Source organism: Podarcis vaucheri (genome assembly GCF_965113315.1).
Source record: "Podarcis vaucheri genome assembly, chromosome: 8".
NCBI classification, from domain to species: domain Eukaryota; kingdom Metazoa; phylum Chordata; class Lepidosauria; order Squamata; family Lacertidae; genus Podarcis; species Podarcis vaucheri.
In genome coordinates this window covers 27954930-27974528 of record NC_138766.1, presented here as the reverse complement: position 1 = coordinate 27974528, position 19599 = coordinate 27954930, and positions in this window count along the sequence as shown.

The following is a 19599-nucleotide window of genomic DNA, read 5'->3' as shown; positions in this document are numbered from 1 at the left end:
TTCCGCATTGCTGCTCTAGTTTGCCAGAAGCGGCTTGGTCATGCTGGCCACATGCTCAGCCAATAAAGTGAGATGAGCACCGCAACCCCAGAGTCGGTCACGACTGGACCTAATGGTCTTTACCCTTTACCCTTTTAAGGATGGAAGGACCTGTCCGTTTCTGTTATTTTGGTTTCCTAATTCGTCTAGTCTTAAGTTCTGTTCTCCACATTTCTGCAGCAATTTGTAATTAAAATAATAATAATTCCTCATGGAAATCCTTCAGCATTTCAGTGCCCATTTCTCCTAATAAACATATTTCTGCATGCAGTTTTGACTAATTACACATTTTTGCAAAACATTTTGTAGACTCATAGAGTTAGATGGGACCCCAAGGGTCTTCTTGTCCAACTCCCTGCAATGCATTATCCTAATATAATGCATTTTTGCATGCTATTTTTATTAATATATTCAAATTTATGCACACACCCCATATATGATTTTTTTTTTGTAAACAGTATTTAGAGAACTGCACTGTAAATTTTGGATAAGTGCAAATCTCAAAGGAAGTTTGTGTTTCACTTCTTGCATTATCTCGTAACACGCAAATTTCATAGATTTGGCTTAAAATGTGAACTGAAGCACATTTCTTCCTCATCCTTACTCTGGAGTAGTTTGTGTGGTGAAGCAAGTGATTAGGGAGAGAGGCCCAAGAAGCAGCAGTAAGTTAATCAAGTTATTTTGGCAACTGAGAGAGAGAATGCCACAAGGAATTCCTTCCTGCCCCAGTTAAAATCAATCAATCAATCAATCAATCATAAAATAAATAAAATAAATAAATAAAATAAAATAAATAAAATAAATAAAATAAAACAGTTTGCTACCCTTTCATAGGATGCGGGTGGCGCTGTGGGTTAAACCACAGAGCCTAGGGCTTGCCGATCAGAAGGTCGGCAGTTCGAATCCCCGCGACAGGGTGAGCTCCCATTGCTCGGTCCCTGATCCTGCCATCCTAGCAGTTCGAAAGCACGAAGTGCAAGTAGATAAATAGGTACCACTCTGGCGAAAAGGTAAACGGCGTTTCTGTGCGCTGCTCTGGTTTGCCAGAAGCGGCTTAGTCATGCTGGCCACATGACCCAGAAGCTGTCTGAGGACAAACGCCTGCTCCCTCGGCCAGTAAAGTGAGATGAGCGCCACAACCCCAGAGTCGTTTGTGACTGGACCTAACGGTCAGGGGTCCCTTTACCTTTTTACCCTTTCATAACAGCCAGGATTGGTTGCCTCACTTAATTGTAGGGTCAGCTTTCCTAGATGCCTCATCAGGTCACAATCTCTACATTATGGAAAGATGGTAAATCCAAACATGAACTAGGGTTGCAGAACAGCCAAACTACTAGGAAGCAAGAACCTATTCACAGATTATAATTCTATACCAATTTGCATGAATACTATGGCTCATATTAGTGGTCTGCTTCTATAAAAAGTGTAATAGCGTGGAAGAGTACTCATGTCAGGTGCAACAGATATCACTCTATTTCTGGTGCACCTTGCCCAAGAATGGTGCTACATCTTCTGAGATTTCTACCCGGCCCGTTAAACCTTTGGTGCCAGCTGTCATTGATTCAAACGAGGGGCAGTTCAACATGTATGCATTAGCTCTAGGTTCTAATGAGCTCAACAAGACTTACTTATAATAATGCTTGCAGTTCAAGCATCCTTGGATCAACTGATGAAAGGCAGTATACAAGAGAGGGAGAGAAGTTTCGAATTGGACTGTACCTCTGCCATTAAAGAGAACATAGTGCCGGCAATTAATAGAATTTCATTTGTGGATGATGTCTTTGAAGAACAGAGCTGATGGCATATTATTTTTTTTGCAAAAGGAGAGAAGTTATTTCAAGAAAAGAGTTCTGCATATCTTGGTCATGTGCCTCTGTTTATTCTATATAGGGGATCGAGGGCACCTGTGTTAGTTTTAAAGCTACTGCTTCTACACCACTTGATGAATACATTTTTTTGGCAAACTCCAGCTGTTATTTCACATGTGTGAACTATAAAAATAGTGTAAACATTGACTTGGAAGAACCAAAAACATTTACAATAAAAGGTGACTACAGTCCAGACTACGGTCCAGTACGATACTCTGCTTATACAGATCATGTGTCGGAAAATGAAAATATAACCTCCAGTAAAAGCCGCAACATTGAAAAAGGCTAGCTACACTGGTTGCAAAAAAGCTTTCTAATACCTCAATTCAAGAAAGGTCTGGAATTGAAAGACATGGTGCATCTTCAATAGAACAAGCACAGTTCTACCATAAGGATTAGGAGGAGTGGGGCAGACTGAAGTCCCTTTATGTCTTGAGCCCCAGGGCATTGATGGCCTCAGGAATGGTGTGGCAGGCTGAGATTGAGGAGGGAACTGATAAGGGAGGAAGCTGAGACCAGGGAACAGAGGCTGGAGAAGACGGGTATTTTGCCCTTCCAGGATACGGCTGCCCATCTAGTGAAGCAAGACTCCCATCTCTCTTCTTCCTTGCAAGGATAGTAGGACAACAAGAGAATCTAAAGAGGGCATCAGCCCACATCTGGGTTGAAGGAACTGGAGTCAGAAGTGGAGGGCAGGATACACTGATGCTTCTGTCACTGGGAACAGATGCATCTTCCTGAACACAGCAAACGTCTGCATGCTTGGCAGTCTTGCAAGGCACAAGAGACTCATGTCAGGGATCAGATCAGCAAGAACTCACAGGGTGTCAGTGAAGCTAACTCTTTATTCAAGGAAACAAAACAGCGCAGGAAATTCCCTTATTCCGAATAGGATTCTTCGCAAGAAAAGGGAAAAGTTGACAGCTATGACAGCAGATCCTAAATGATCTATGAGTAACAGCACCCTGAAAGAAACATTAAGTGGAAGGTCCCTAACAGCTTACATACAGCTTGAAATGACTGTGCCTAGGCAATCAAATGTCTGCAGGGTGTAATATCAAGTCACAAGACTCTGCAGGTACACACTGAACACTGAGAATTTGGCTACTAATCTAAAATGCAGTCTGCAACACCCAACCCATGCATGCAATATTAAAGGTAAAGGGACCCCTGACCATTAGGTCCAGTCGTGACTGACTCTGGGGTTGCGGCACTCATCTTGCTTTATTGGCCGAGGGAGCCGGCGTACAGCTTCCAGGTCATGTGGCCGGCATGACTAAGCCGCTTCTGGTGAACCAGAACAGCACACAGAAACACAATTTACCTTCCTGCCGGAATGGTACCTATTTATCTACTTGCACTTTGACGTGCTTTCGAACTGCTAGGTTGGCAGGAGCAGGGACTGAGCAACGGGAGCTCACCCCGTCGCGGGGATTTGAACTGCCGACCTTCTGATCGGCAAGCCCTAAGCTCTGTGGTTTAACCCACAGCGCCACCAGCACATGCAATATTATATATAGTCAAAAGGGTCCAGTAGCAGTCCACCTGAACTGGATCAGATTGTGTGTGTGTGTGTTGGCATTTCTGTACTCTGGACCCAGGGCTTTTTTTTCCAGCTGTAACTCTCTGGAACTCAGTTTCGGCACCTCTCAATTGGGTGCCATTGCCATTCTAAGAGATCAAGGGAGGTGCTCATGGTGAGTTCTGGCACCTCTTTTTCTAGAAAAATAGCACTGTATGGACCAAATATAACTACCAATCCTTTTTTCCTGGTTTAATTTGGCATAGAGTACAGAAATGCCAGCATATTCATTTTCCTGACCATTTCATCAAAGATCTCAACGCACCTTCTCTCAAACTAATGAATTCAGGAAGCGTGGAGAATCTGAGGTGCTAGAATAAGCATACTCATCATGTGGTCCAAAGCCTTATCAGGGACGGTGAAGTCCTCCCTCCTTAAAAAACCCAATGCAAGACATTAAGATTTCCTTTTCAAACAGCTGCCTTGTATATTTGCTGTTTCTTCTGTTCAGTTCATGCTCTTAAAAAAGCCTTACTGAAAAGTTTAAAGACTTTGAAACATATAACCACAACTAACACTGCTCAACATGACTTTTATCCTTATTTTCACTTCTTACTCAAATCCCTGCATATTCAGCTGGAGTACGATACCTACTCAATGCAGATGTTTTTGAGCCCAAAATCTTTTTGTTTATTAAATTCAGTGACCAATTACTATTCACTTTCATCAGGATCCCAAATTGCTCTCGTTTGCTTGGTAGCAATCCTGGCTTGCTTTCATCAAGTCTGCAGGAAATACACAGAGACCAATAATTACAGGTCTCCGCAGAAGAAACCAGAATAATTTGGACATGTAAAATGTCAAAACATCAAGAAGTAGGTGTGTGCAGAACTGTGAGAGTAAAGCTGCCTTTCGGCTTTAGAAGAATATCCGCCGGAGGTTTTTTGACAGTGCTGATCCACTGTTTTCACCTTAATCCTAAACATATTTATAGAGATCCCGTGGATATCAACAAGAGCTAATTCCATATAACAGCCCTGATGGTCCAAAGATGTGTGCACACACTGTACAGCAAAAGCCTGCTGATGTGTCTGTGCATGCCATATCTCTAAGTACCCAGCTGCCCAACTTGTGGTTTGTGCTGTTACCTTTGACAGCACCTGTTACCTCCTTGGAGGTAACCCAGAATTCAACCCACCCACCTGACTAACAGGTGTTTAATACGATCATCACAACACCAAGAACCTGGTTCCTGATCTAGAAGGAAATAGTAAGAATAATAGTATTGACTTTTTTTCAGCTGGAACATCCTACCATACCCTCCAACATTTCTCCAATGAAAATAGGGACATCCTAAGGAAAAGTGGGACATTTCGGGATGGATTCTCTAAATCAGGGATGTCCCTGGAAAATAGGAACACTTGGAGGGTGCCTCCTTGCCTGCTGCCTCCCTTGGAGTATGAAAAAGGTCAAGAGGTAGGGATCCTTCTCAAATATTCTGGGCCAGATGGCCTAGCAAATATTTGCACCACTATCATAGTTTGCCACAGTAGCTAAAAAAGTTATTAAACTTTTCAAAAAGAAGCTTTAAAAAAAAATCTAAATTTTAAAATTCTAGGGGGATCTCTGAAGGTTCCAAACCTCATCCTCAGAAGAAGTCTTCCCAGGTTCCTGGCTGGGTGTTGAAGCAATGATTCTTCAACATCAACTTCATTGGACTGGTCATGTTGTGCGGATGCCTGATTATCGTCTTCTATTCCGAACTTAAAAATGGAATGCGTAATGCTGGTGGTCAACAAAAGAGGTTTAAAGACTGTCTCAAGGCAAATCTAAAAAAATGTAGTATAAATACCAACAACTGGGAAACACTTGCCTGTGAACGCTCCAATTGGAGAACAGCCTTTACCAAAGGTGTCATGGGCTTTGAAGACACTCAAACTCAGGATGCAAGGGAGAAACGTGCTAAGAGGAAGGCACACTTGGCAAATCCACATCATGATCAGCTCCCACCAATGTCCCCACTGTGGAAGGGCGTGTGGATCCAGAATTGGCCTTCACGGTCACTTACGGACTCATTATTAAAACTGTGTTTATCTTACTCGGCTACAAATGATTGCCAAAGAAGACATCAAAACAGAGCCTTGGCTGAGGACTTCAGTTCCCTATCCTGCTCCATTGTTTTGTTCAAAATATCTCAGGTGAGCCACCAGCTCTCTACCTGAGCCACGGTTAGCTGCTCCACATTGCTTCTTAATAGCAGTGAGGGGAAGAGCTACCTGTGGGAGAAGCACTCTCTCTTTCTCCTAGTAAGGGAAATAGCTTAAAGTCAGCATTTGTGTGAGCAGAGCCAGCTGCTCACATGGAGATCAGACATGTTTGCTAAATGGAACATGTATAGTCACCTCAGGACTTTTTTATTGTGCATTCAAGATGATTTGCGTTTGTAACAGCACCATTCAAGTTTGTTTGTTTGTTTCTCTACCGCTATTCACTAAACCCCACCCCAGCGCAGCTTACAATTATACACAAAATCAAGTTGATATGCACCCTCAATGCTTTCAGGATAGACACATGACATAACTAACAATCCATGAATGTGGCCGTCCAGAAATTATACTTGACAGAGGAGTTCAAAAATAGTGAAAGCCTGGCAAGTGTCCACCAAGGGATTCTTATCATAGTTTATTATTTTAGCCAAACTTGTATTAGGCAATAGTATTAATGAAACAATACAGAACACACACCCATAATATGAAAATCCATAAAATAAAAAAGACGTTGCCAATTTTCTGAGTGTTAAAACCCTTGTGCACCTCTGACAGCTCCATATTATTTTGCCTTTTTAAAATCCAGTTTGATGTAAGAGGGAAGTTACCAGAGACACCAACAAATGCAAATCCAGCTTGATTTCAGATTAAACCTCTGAATCTAATTGGTTTTTTCCTGATCCCACCCCCCAGCCAGTGCATAGGGGGCCAGTCTCTGTGTTACAAAGCTGTTATTCCAGTTACAGATAGGTAGCCGTGTTGGTCTGCCATAGTCAAAATAAAAAAATTCCTTCCAGTAGCACCTTAAAGACCAACTAAGTTAGTTCTTGGTATGAGCTTTCGTGTGCATGCACACTTCTTCAGATACACTGTGTATCTGAAGAAGTGTGCATGCACACGAAAGCTCATACATACACTGTGTATCTGAAGAAGTGTGCATGCACACGAAAGCTCATACATACACTGTGTATCTGAAGAAGTGTGCATGCACACGAAAGCTCATACATACACTGTGTATCTGAAGAAGTGTGCATGCACACGAAAGCTCATACCAAGAACTAACTTAGTTGGTCTTTAAGGTGCTACTGGAAGGAATTTTTTTATTTTGAAAGCTGTTATTGTCACTCAAAAGAAACTAGTGTGTACCTGTTTGCTTCTGTGAACAAAGGTTTCTGAAAACGATCTCTTGGTTCTCTATATAAGGGGCAGGCTAACAGATAATGTGTGATGTCTTCCACCCGAAGTTGACCACAAATACAAAGTCTGTCTGCATATGTTGTAGCAGACGTCCAAGACTTGGAAACACAGCTCAATAAAGGGATTTGTTAAGGAATAGGTATGGGGAAAACAAAAGATCTTGTAGTGTGTTTGCCTCTCTTCATTTTCCAGTGGTTTTCCCTCACCTCCCTCAGTTCTGCTCCTTAGCATGAACTGATCAGAATAGCCTTGCTGGCTGGGACTGACGGAAGCTGTCGTCCAAAACATCTGGAAGGTACCAGATTACCAAAGGCTGGATCCTAGCATGCTCTTGCCCCCTCAAGTTAAATTACATTCTCCAATCTCAATGTGTATGTTAATGTATGCTATAAAAAGTTCAGTGTAAACAGGTTAACTTTAAGTGAGCATAGGAAAGCATTCATTTGATACCAGATGAATCATTGTTAAAGCTGCTGTTTCTGGTACTCTGCTAGGACATTTGAGACAATGAGTGTAAGATTTTTTGGTATTGCCAACTCCTCTTTACCAAGCACAATCCCTATGTCCTGGTCCCTGTTGCTGATAGATCACTGCCCCCTTTTTGCCTTTGAGGATGCATTGTATCATTTTGTTAGTGCTAGGATGGTTATTCCGATTGCTAGCAATCAATAGGGCAGTCATATCATGCTTTCTCAGAAATAAACTCCACTGTGTTCAATGGATCTTATGCCTATTATGTTCAGGATTTCAGCTTTTAAAGCTCTGTGTAGACAAAGGATACATCTTTTCTCATGGAGAATTTGATCTTTGCAAATTCCTTTAGGAAATGATCCAATATTCACCTCTCAGGCTAATGTGCAGGTCAGAATCTAGCCATTCCCCAGATTTACCGCTCTTCTCTGAATGCTCTCAGCATTTTAAATGTAACAAAATGTGCATTTGAATACCTGTATTTTGAGAGAAAATGTTCTTTAATGTGTTAAGCTCTCAGAGGTATTTTGAGAGAAAGCACACATTTAAATATGTATTGAAGAAATTATTTGGATAGGAATTAGGTTTTTTTGCGGAGGGGGAACAGATTAATGCTGATGTGAAAGTGATATGGACCAGAAACAGACAAATTTGTTCACCCAATAATAGGCAAGGATGCATCTTTTTTCAAATGCACATACATCAAAAGAATTACAGTTGTACCTTGGTTGTTGAACACTTTGGTACTCATCCGTTTTGGCTCCCGAATGCTGCAAACCCAGGAGTGAGTGTTCTGGTTTGCAGACATTATTTGGAAGCCCAATGTCCAACGTGTCTTCTGCGGCTTCTGATGGAGTGCAGGAAGCTCCTGCAGCCAATCAGAAGCCACAACTTGGTTGTTGAACATTTTCAGAAGTCGAATGGACTTCTGGAATGGATTCCGTTCAACAACCAAGGTACGACTGTATAGGGATGGCACAATTCTTTAACCACATTAATGCAGTAAGCCTTAAGACCTGTTGGTCTCTTCATTTCAGTCTAGCTGTAGACATTTGAATCAAAGTGCAACAATCTTGGGTTAGCCAGCCCTATGTAAATAATCCCCCCCCTTTAAAAATATCAAAGAGACCTGTGACATTTAGAAAACTTATGTATTTATTTATACGGCATAAGCTTTCTTCATATTTAAATCAATGTAAGGTGCCAGAGAACTTTTGTTGTTTTGCTGCAAGAGACTAACCATTGCTGCTAGCTATCCTTGTTGTAGTTGTTCTCATTCACTCCTCCATCCTCACTCAGCCCCAGGTCAGAGAGGTTGGCTCAGCAAGCGCAGGGCAAATAAAGGCCTGGCAGTGTGGACCCCTCATAGGGGATGGTCTTTGAAGATGTCTGACCGTGGTTCTGGTTACAGTTTTTGCTGCAATGGGCCTAACATTAATTCTGGACATTTTAATGCACATTTTTATTCTGTTTTCAAATACCGCTAGAAAGGGAAGCCCGTGGCCCAGACAAAAATGCACAAACCATAACTAAATTGGCTGTAAACTGAGAGCCATGTTTCAGTATTATTGGTGAGAGAGGGAAAAATCATATTTGATTTTGTTTCCAGTTCTAGATTTCAGAGTTTTTACACTATAGAAATGAAATGCAAGCCTTTGAACAAAGTATTATTTTAAACTCTTATACCTCAAGCCCTGCATCTTAAAATATATATTTCAAAACTGAGTATTAAAATTTGCCTTTGGTCAAATGAACAAAAGTTCAGCCTGGAGCACATTTTTTGCAGCTGACTAATGAAGCTAAGAAGAGCCTATGAGGATAAGAATTCACTGCCATAAAGCTATTTAATTTCCCGTCCTACATCTAGAATATTGGAGCGAATGTTCACATTTTTTGGTGTGGTTTTGAATGAACACCCGACGCTGAAATTTAAAGAGAAGGGCAGAACGAGGGCGCAGTCAAAATATCTTACTTCACTGTTGTTAAAGTTAGCCTGAAGCCACCTGCGCACCTGCTGGTGGCCACAACACAAAGAAAAGGACTCCACAAGGAATTCTAAATAATGCACATAAACCAGGATTAGTCAATTGGGTGCCATCCAGATGTTGTTGAATTCCAGCTCCCATCATCTTCCACCACTGGCTATGCTGGAAGCCACCATGTTGACTACCCTGACATAAGCCCATGCATAGATTGGTAGTGGAATCAAGAAGTAAATATGGGATTTCTGAGCAAGGGTTCGGGAGCCCTGGTTATAGAGGTCATGTAAAGGTAAAGGTGCCCCCTGACTGTTAGGTCCAGTCGCGGATGACTCTGAGATTGCGCGCTCATCTCGCTCTTTAGGCCGAGGGAGCCGGCGTTTGTCCACAGACAGCTTCCGGGTCATGTGGCCAGCATGACTAAGCCGCTTCTGGCGAACCAGAGCAGCGCACGGAAACGCCATTTACCTTCCCTCTGGAGTGGTCTCTATCTACTTGCACTTTGACGTGCTTTTGAACTGCTAGGTTGGCAGGAGCAGGGACTGAGCAACGGGAGCTCACCCCCACCACGGGGATTCAAACCACCGACCTTCCAAGTGGCAAACCTGCGTGCCTTAGAGGTCATATACACGTTGCCAAAAAAGTGGACAAGAAAAGATTGCTTGCATATAATTTCCATATGTTAATTCATACACACGTGTGTGTCAGGGAATGGTCTGAAGCAGAGGATTGGGGAATGCATTCTTAGGCAGATCAGCTTCTCTCAGAAGAGGAGCTGAAAGGGGAAGATTTGCCCCCATTGTCTACAGCTGTCTCAGAAGCTGTGTGAGACACAGACACAGAGCAGCTTAGACAGAAGAAGAAGAGGAGGAGTTTGGATTTGATATCCCATTTTATCACTACCCTAAGGAGTCTCAAGGCGGCTAACAATTTCCTTTCCCTTCCTCCCCCACAACAAACACTCTGTGAGGTGAGTGGGGCTGAGAGACTTCAAAGAAGTAGCCCATCTAGGAGTTAGCCAATGAAGTGTTGGACTACACCTCCCAGCAAGGACAAGGAGTGATCATGGATGATGGGAGCCATGGCCTCAAAACATCTGGGGAGCACCATATGGACTACCTCTGGTCAAATGAAAGCAGGAGAATAATATTAGGAAGAAGAGGACCATGTATGCCATCTTGAACTCCTTAGAGGAAAGTTGAGGTATAAATGCAATGCAATACAATATGGCAGCTTCCTATGTTCCTAGAACATATCAAGGTTTGGGGAAGGCTGATTTAGAAGAATACAGTGTTTGGTGGCTTAGACCATTGATTCTCAAATAGAGGGCTGGAATTTGAACCTTGCAGTGAAGGGAGCATGAAGGCAAGTTGTTCCTGTGCAAAGCCAATAGGTTAGATCTGAAATTCCAAAATCCTACTTAAGGCATCAAGTTCCCCTAAAACATTGATGGGGTGGGGAAGATTCTCCGCTATACAACAGCTCACCCAATTCCACCTTTACAAGAGAAGCTGCGAGGAATGTGGAAAAGCACTTATAGTCAACAAAATACTATAGCAATGGAACGGTGCACCAAAGAGAAGAGTGGAGAATGATCCACGTTCTGCTGCTGGCTATCCCTTTTCATCCACCATTTACAAACACATTGATTCTGATAAACACGGAACACCCGTTATTCCTATTACGCTCCTTGTGGTGGGGATGGGATTGCCATTTCTTCCAGCCTCTGCTGCCAGAGGCTGTCCAGGGTGAGCTAGCTTTCTATTTTTAATAACATGATGAATATAATGCTAGGAAGGTCTCTCCCATGCCAAACAGCTGGGCTATTGCTTCAGAAGCAGCTGTTTCATAGCTAGGTGAACCTAACTTCACTAGCCACCTTGTTGAGGGTTTATTGGCGACTTGTCTTTAAACATTACCCTGATAGCAAGAAGGTCTTGTACTTAATCATACTCAGTGCTACAAAAGCTATATGCTGCTTAAAAAAAAAATACACTCAAGGGAAACACTGCCAAAAGTGCTATTTGTTTCAATGCCACACATAAGGTTCCTACCAGATGTTCGTATTTTATCCTGACTTGGTTTTAAAAAGGGTAAAGGGAGGCGGGAGAAATGTACCAACCCCCTCTTTTTATTCAAAAATGTCAATATCATTTAACAGTAAATGTAATACCATTACAGTATTCAATAAACATTTAACAAGACATAGAGATTTTCGGCAGGAAAATATTATAACAATGAACCTTTTAGCAGTTAAATTAGTATTTTTTTTCCCTCGCACATGCACACACACACAAAACCATCTGGTGAGCAGTTTCTAATTTCTAAAAGGCTTTGGAGTGAAAACAAAAGCTATTGGGCACATTTTGAATAATGAATCATTTGCCAGTTGTTTACCCTTGTGCCAATCTTACCACGCCCTTTTCTTTCTGGGCATAAATGTAATCAAGTCCATTGCAAATATATTTTCTATTAAAGAGGGGGGGGGGAGAGAAAAAGAAAAAGTTAGTTGTGGGAAATTAACTAAAAATTCCTTGCCACTGAAGTCAATTCCCTTTGCTTTTTTGAGTTCAGAGCTTTTCTTCCAAAGTGGCAACTTTACAGTGGGTGTTTCATAAGACTTACTCCTTGGTGAGTTTATATAGGATTGCAGTCGTCATTAGGTAAAATCCTAGTTTTATAAATCAGAGGTTTTGTCTTACCTGACATTGCTCAGTAATTCTAAGGAACCAAAGAAACCAGGGCAGTTTTGAAATTAGTGGTTAAAATCAGTGTGGTTTTGAGAGCACCAGTCTGCCATCTTGATTCAAAATGGCATCCAATTGTACCAAAAGAAATACGATAGCCTGCTCCTTGATCGCAGGAACTGTCATGCGAAATTTGGTTACAGTATCTTAAGAGGTCTCCAAATACATAGCAAATAGGCAAACAACTTTCCACAATATGTAGCTGATTTAGATCCTCCTTTTCTTTAAAAAATATTCAAAGTCGCTGACAATGGAATACAATGCAGTAGCAAGTAGTCAGTGTATGCCAATGGGCCAGGGGTAGAAGCATAGAAGCATGGAATTGTAGAGTTGAAAGGGACCCTGAGGATCATCTAGTCTAACCCCCGGCAATGCAAGAATAGGCAGCTGTCCCATATGAGAGTCAAACCTTGGAGTTATCAGCACCATGCTCTAACCAGCTGAGCTGGTGTTTGAGTTTTAGGCTATCAGACCACTCTTTTATTTTTTAGCCATCCTAGGTTTTCAGCAATATGGCTGGCCCTTCTCCTGTGTCTTTAAGAGCAGGCTAACATACAGAAACTATGTGAGCGAAACCTATCTCTGTGGCAGGAAAAGCTGCAGCCATTCCCACGGAAAGTCAGCCCTGGCTATGGTAACACACGCTTTAGCTACATCCAGGTTTGGCTATTACAATGTACTCTAGACTTTGGAAAAGTCTCTGGAAACTTCAGACCATCTTCAGTGCTGCTGCAAGGATGTTGGTGTGGCCCATGCAAAATGTTAAATCAATTCCAGAATGTCTGCACTGATTACCAGTCTGTTCCTCTGTTTCCAAATTAGACGTAATTAAAATTATTTATCTAAGCATTCTAAGGTGCTTAATACTTACAAATGTCTTAAGTGGTGTACAAAAACACAATGTAAAAACAACAAAACAGTAACATAAAAACAGAGATGCAACATGTTGTTGTTGTTGTCGTTTAGTCGTTTAGACTTGTCCGACTCTTCGTGGCCCCATGGACCAGAGCACGCCAGACACTCCTGTCTTCCACTGCCTCCCGCAGTTTGGTCAAACTCATGTTGGTAGCTTCGAGAACACTGTCCAACCATCTCGTCCTCTGTCGTCCCCTTCTCCTTGTGCCCTCCATCTTTCCCAACATCAGGGTCTTTTCCAGGGAGTCTTCTCTTCTCATGAGGTGGCCAAAGTATTGGAGTCTCAGCTTCAGGATCTGTCCTTCCAGTGAAGCTGAGACTCCAATACTTTGGCAACATACAGACTTATAAAACAGTATTATAAAAAGCCACGAATTTAGCAATTAAAGGATTGAATCTCATGGGTCAGTGGAAATCCCGGGTAAAAAGCAATGTCTCCTGAGATGTCTGAAGCAACTGATGAACAATGTTTCACTTATGGCAGAGGGAAGGGCATTCCACAGTGTAGGGGCAATGGCGGAAAATAGCCAGTGTTCAGAGATAATGGAAGTGGCTTTCCAACAACAGCATGCAGAGAGAGGAGGACCAGAGGCTTCCCATTCCCTACGGTACAAATTTGGGTGTGGGTGGGTGCAGTGGCGTAGCGTGGGGGTGCAGGGGGGGCCGGCCGCACTGGGCGCAACATGTGGGGGTTAGGGTTAGGGGCGCAAATCCATGGGTTAGGGGGCGCAAATCCACGGGTTAGGGGGCGCAAATCCACGGGTTAGGGGGCGCAAATCCACGGGTTAGGGGGTGCAAATCCACGGGTTAGGGGGCGCAAATCCACGGGTTAGGGGGCGCAAATTACTTGCCTTGCCCCGGGTGCTGACAACCCATGCTACGCCACTGGGTGGGTGTAGAATCTCCCTTGTTTCTTTGTTTTTTACTAGAACCTCAAGACCCACCAACTGAAGCTAGCTGCAAAAGACATATACCTCCGCATCCCAGGCATAGAGTTGCAACAATTACACACACACACACACACACAGAGAGAGAGAGAGAGAGAGAGAGAGAGAGAGAGACTTGCTTGCTTGTTTTCCCGGCAACTTCATGAAATAAAACAAACTGGCCCCAAAGCAAGAAACCAAAAACTAAACCTAGTCATGGCTGGTTGTACCTATAGGTTATACTTGGGCTTGGTGGATCAGACATTGTGGAACCCTGATCCATAGCATTCAGGCTCATGTTTTGAAGCTAGTCAATCATATTGCATGGAAATAATCTGTTCCTTCTGGCCTTTTGCAGTACCAATTGCAGTGCCACCCTCCCCCAGCCAGTAAGTACCAAGATAGAACAAACAAACAAACTCAAAGAGGTCATGGTCTGGGTTTAAAACTGCCACAGCTTTATTGATTACAAGTGTAGGTGGAATTTTTGCTCAGGCATTGGGTGTGTATCCACTTCAGCCTCCCGCTGGAGGGCTGAAACCACATCAGGGTCGTGCCAATGAATATAGGCCTCCCCCGAGACACCGACCTACTGAGGTGGCCATCCGAAGACCGCCACTGGAAGATCTACGGCCTATCTGCCCCACGCTTGGCTTTTGGGCAGAGATTCTACCAAGACCCCTCTCACGAGGGACACACCACTGGTTCAAGACAGGGTGATGCACCACTTCACTCAAAAGCTGAAAGACAAGGGTTCCACCCAATGCCTTAGCTGCCACATGAGGTGAATGAAAACAAACTGCCCCCAAGCAAAAAAATAAAAATAAAAAATACCCCACAACCCTCCAAAACTAAACCTAACCATGGGTTACACTTGGCTTGGTGGATCAAACGTTGTGGAGTCCTGTTCTACACCCTTCAGGCTTATGCTCTGAAGCTAGTCAGTCATAGTACATGGAAATGATCTCTGGCCTCTGTCCTTTTTTCCGGCCCACTTCAGAAAATGGAGCATACTAGGATGTAAATCGTTGCGGTCTTAAGTGCTCCATCCAGCTGCTTTGTAAATAGAGCCGTGAGCTGCACAGTCTGAAGCCGCTGCATTAAGGAGTATAATGGATGACGATGTTTGATATCTTTCTGTAAACCATGAATTTTATTACAGTGAATTAACATGTTAATTTATGAAGAGTAAACAGAACCTTAGGCAAACCCGGCCCAGTGTATAAGTTAACGTTTCTCATGCCTAATGAGGTGAGAGTGATGAAATCAAAACAAATACCTTTGGGCTTCATTAATGTAGGAAAAATACCCCTGTGTTTAATCACAGCATGAGACATTGACAAGGCTGGTACCCCCGATGCTGCCACGCCTCATGTTAATGTAACTATCCTTTTCCCAGCAGCCTGGGTCTTACATCCTAGCAGACCACCATGGTTTGCATTATAATAATTCAGGCAAGCATTCAAATATATGAATAAGGGCTTGTATGGTCCCACAAATCTAAGGGGCTTCACTTTTTCATAAGGCAGACATGGCAATTTGTCTGTGGCATGTACACCAGGCACCAGATCAGACATAAAGGACTCACTAGACTGAATGGTTTGATCCACTGGGCTCCATAGTAGAAATTACCAGACAACACACTATCCGGTTGTGATATTCTGAAATGGTGTTCTAATGGCATTGGCTGCAAAAAGATATTTGTCGATTGCTTAGTAATCCAATCACACCCTCAAAATTGATCAGTGAATGGAAGGAATATCAACTCTAGCACTCAAGGGGAGCAAGTTGTTTTCAAAAAGAACTGGCTTTTTAATGGGGGGGGGGAATTGGAGGAATGCTCTGTTAAGAGACATCTTCCCTACTATGAACTCTGTGGACAGGTGAAAGAGTATTATTCCCTTTAATAGCAAATTCAAGTGAATGAGGGCCAACAAAGATGGAACTATACAGAGCTACTGAAGAACAAGAGGGATATACCAGCAGGATGCGGGAGCCTGAGATCTAAAGAAAGTATTTCTTTTAAGTACCAATGGGCTAAAAAACTTTGTTAGGATCTGTAGTGAGCTCTATCAAAAACCTATGCCCAATAGTTTAATTTTATAATTTCTTCACTATTAGGCAGGCCCATAACAACTTTCCACGGTCAATTCCTATGCCACATAAAAAATGTCTGCATACAGGAAGTGCATGGATCGAGCTGCCTGCAAACAGGAAATGCATATGATGGACAGATGACATAGCTGCTTCCCATGCTTGAAGCAGGTGGTGCTGGCATAGTAAGTAACTGTGCAAATCTGCCCATCCCAAGTGGTTTGTATCTATGGAAGTTACCAGCCTAGCATGGGACCTGATAAACAGGAAGTGGTTTCCACACTATGGCAACATACCAGCTGGCCTAAATGGACATTGATCAGGAATGAAGTGTCCTTCCACACCTTTTTCCTTTGAAAACAACATCATGGGGATAACACGGATCAAAGGTTGCTTCTGGGCAGTCTCCCCCCTACTCCCAAGCACATAGATTTGCAGAGGAGGAAATGGAGACCAGTCACACTTCCAATGCTCAATTGATGCCTATTAGTGGGAAAGGGTGGTTGGTCAGTGGTAGGGCATTGGCTTTCCATACAGAAGGTCCCAGGTACCATCTCCTAATAGGGCTGGGAGAGAACCCTGTTTGAAATGCTGGTGAACCACTACCAGTTACTGTAGACAATATGGATGGACCAATGGTCTGAGTTGGTAGAAGGCAGCTTCCTTTGTTCCTAGTGTGGACTATAGGAACCAGTCACATTTCAGCAGAGTGTGTGTCCAGTGTGCAGCTGGTCCCTGGTGATGTGGAACCAATACCGGTGCTGGTGCAATGTCTTAGTCTTATGTATTTGAAGACTTGTGGTTTTATTTCTTTTTCTTCCCCCAGCCATGATCGGTTTAGTACTATGTGATACAGCCTCCACATGATTTAATAGGCTTCCTGCTTGAGAAAATATTTATAAGTAAAATGGAAACCTATTATTTTCATCATTCATTACTGAATAACCTTGTTACTGAATAAGGTTCATACACACACACACAAGCAGATATTTGGATATAGAGAACACTACTTTGAAAACTACTGCTTCTACAGTCAATATTTTATTAAAAAATTTCCTTGTAAATCTCACTTGGTCTTTATTGTATTCAGGCAATAACAAGAACATTTTCTTGTGGCTAATTTTACACTTTTTGTGTGTTCCCATCCATGCAGACCAAAGGCTATGGTCTAATGGACAGTCTGCTCACTATATTATTACAATATGGCTAAGTATCAAAATGACTGTGTTCTCTTTTATTAAAGTGTCTGCTTTGCTTGCTGTCTGATTATTGCCTTCTGCTCTTTTAATTCAAAAATATAATATCTTGTTGAATGAGTACCGTACTTTCTGCACCATAAAGCCTTTGTCTGATGGAAGTTGGCCTAGAGACAAATCAAGAAGCTATGCTCATTCTTCCAAAAGGAGAATGCTGCCCCGTTCCAAAATTCCACTTTCTACAATAAACCTCCTTTATACTCTATAGTCCCCTCTCCAAAATATGGCAATTTTTAAAATCCTAATGGAATCCTAAAAAACATTCTTATTGTTGACAGGAATAAGCCAATCAAACAGCGATAGATTGCTACAGATGTCCACAGGACATTTAAGATTAAACACATCTCTCATACTTTAATAGCCAGTCTGACTCAGGGGATCATTATTTATGTGGGAATTCAGTCTACAAAAGAACGTCACAGCTTACTTCAGTGGTGGAGGCAGCAATATGCGTATATTCCATTGAAATGAATGGGGGTCATGAACAAGGGGGTTTCTGCCCCCACCCAGTTTTCAGTATTGCACGCCTTAAGTGTCAATCGATGTCTGTCTGTCTGCCTGTCTGTTAGGGAAATCCGCACCAACAAAGTGTTATTTGGTGCCATGACATGTTGATAATGTTTTGTTTATATTCTTGCAAGCCGCTGGGATAAATCTTTATGATACAGTGGTATATGAACATGCTTATCAATAAAATAAAAAATAATACCCATATGCTTAACAGTCACCCAGTAAGCTTCATTGCTGAGTGGGAATTTTAACCCTCGTCTCCCAGGTTCTAGACTAACACTTTAATTAGGATTGTAGCTTAAACCAGAAACTCTTCTCCTTGTGAGACTTTTGTGGGTGAGCTGAGAGTTTGTTTGGAGTCCGGGCATAGGCAAACTCGGCCCTCCAGATGTTTTGGAACTACAACTCCCATCATCCCTAGCTAACAGGACCAGTGGTCAGGGATGATGGGAACTGTAGTCTCAAAAAACATCTGGAGGGCCAAGTTTGCCTATACCTGGTTTGGACCCTGGGTGAGAACCCAGACTCTGAGAAGGAGAGTGTGTCAGAAGGAAAAGAAATCAATATTGATTCATATACGTACCGTATTTTTCGCTCTATAACACGCACCTGACCATAACACGCATGTAGTTTTTAGAGGAGGAAAATCCGTAGGCATGCCACCCGTAGGCATTCCCTCCATAACATGCGCAGGCATTTCACCTTACTTTTTAGGAGGAAAAAAGTGAGTGTTGTGGTGCAAAAAATACGCTATATTAGTAACTTCAGTGTTATTTTTCTAGAAAAAGAGGTGCTGGAACTCACCATGAATGCCTCCCTCATTCTCTTAGAATGGCAATGGCACCCACATGAGTGGTGCCAGAATTGAGTTATGGCGAGTTCCGGCTGAAAAAAAGCCCTGAGTAACTTTGTATTAATGTAACATTTTTATATTGAAATGTGTATTTTTGTAACCTTTTGTTTAAGTTGTCTGTCGTTGCTTCATTTTTTTGTACACTGCTTAGATATATTTTAAATATATTAAGCCGTTTAGAAATTAAATAATCAATAATAAAATCAAAGCTGCTTTGAAATAATGTAACCATAACTTTGCTAATTCAAACTGAGCTGTGCTGTCCCCTAATGCACATTACTTCAAATGGCCAATCTGAAGCCATTTCCCCTGTAACTGAGATGTCTACCTTTTAACCCTCTAGATATGGTGGGAAAAGTTCAGGAAGGTCTCTTGACAAATACACAACACATTGACTTTGTAAAAGACTTGGAACACATTGAAAGGAGCATGTGGAATGGAACTGACTACAAAACTTTGATCATAATCCCAGTAGGAATGTTAATGAAGTGTACATTCGGGGAGAGAATGTGGGATTGCCTCACGAGTCGGCCATTTTCAAGGACTCTGGAAATGATCACAATGCGAAAAATGCTGAATCTCTCTTCTGATGTAGGAAACTTTGTGTACTTGTAAAAGACATCCATTGACATTTTGCACCATATGGATGTTTGGTTTTAAGACATTTCCCTCTTTTATTTCGTAGCTCTTGATCTAATAACATCAATGTGTGTTTCTGCTAACTTTTTGTTCACTTTTAGAGTTTACATTTATGGAGGGGATTTGATCCAAGATTGCTACAAAACACATATAACTCAGCCTACATCTACACAATACCCTTCAAGCACACTTGCAGCACATATCCCTGCTCAAGGAATTCTGGGCACTGTAGTTTATCCCTACAGAGATGCCATTCCCAGAAACCCTTAACCACAGTGTCCAGAATTCTTCAAATGTGCTTCATATGTGCTTAGGC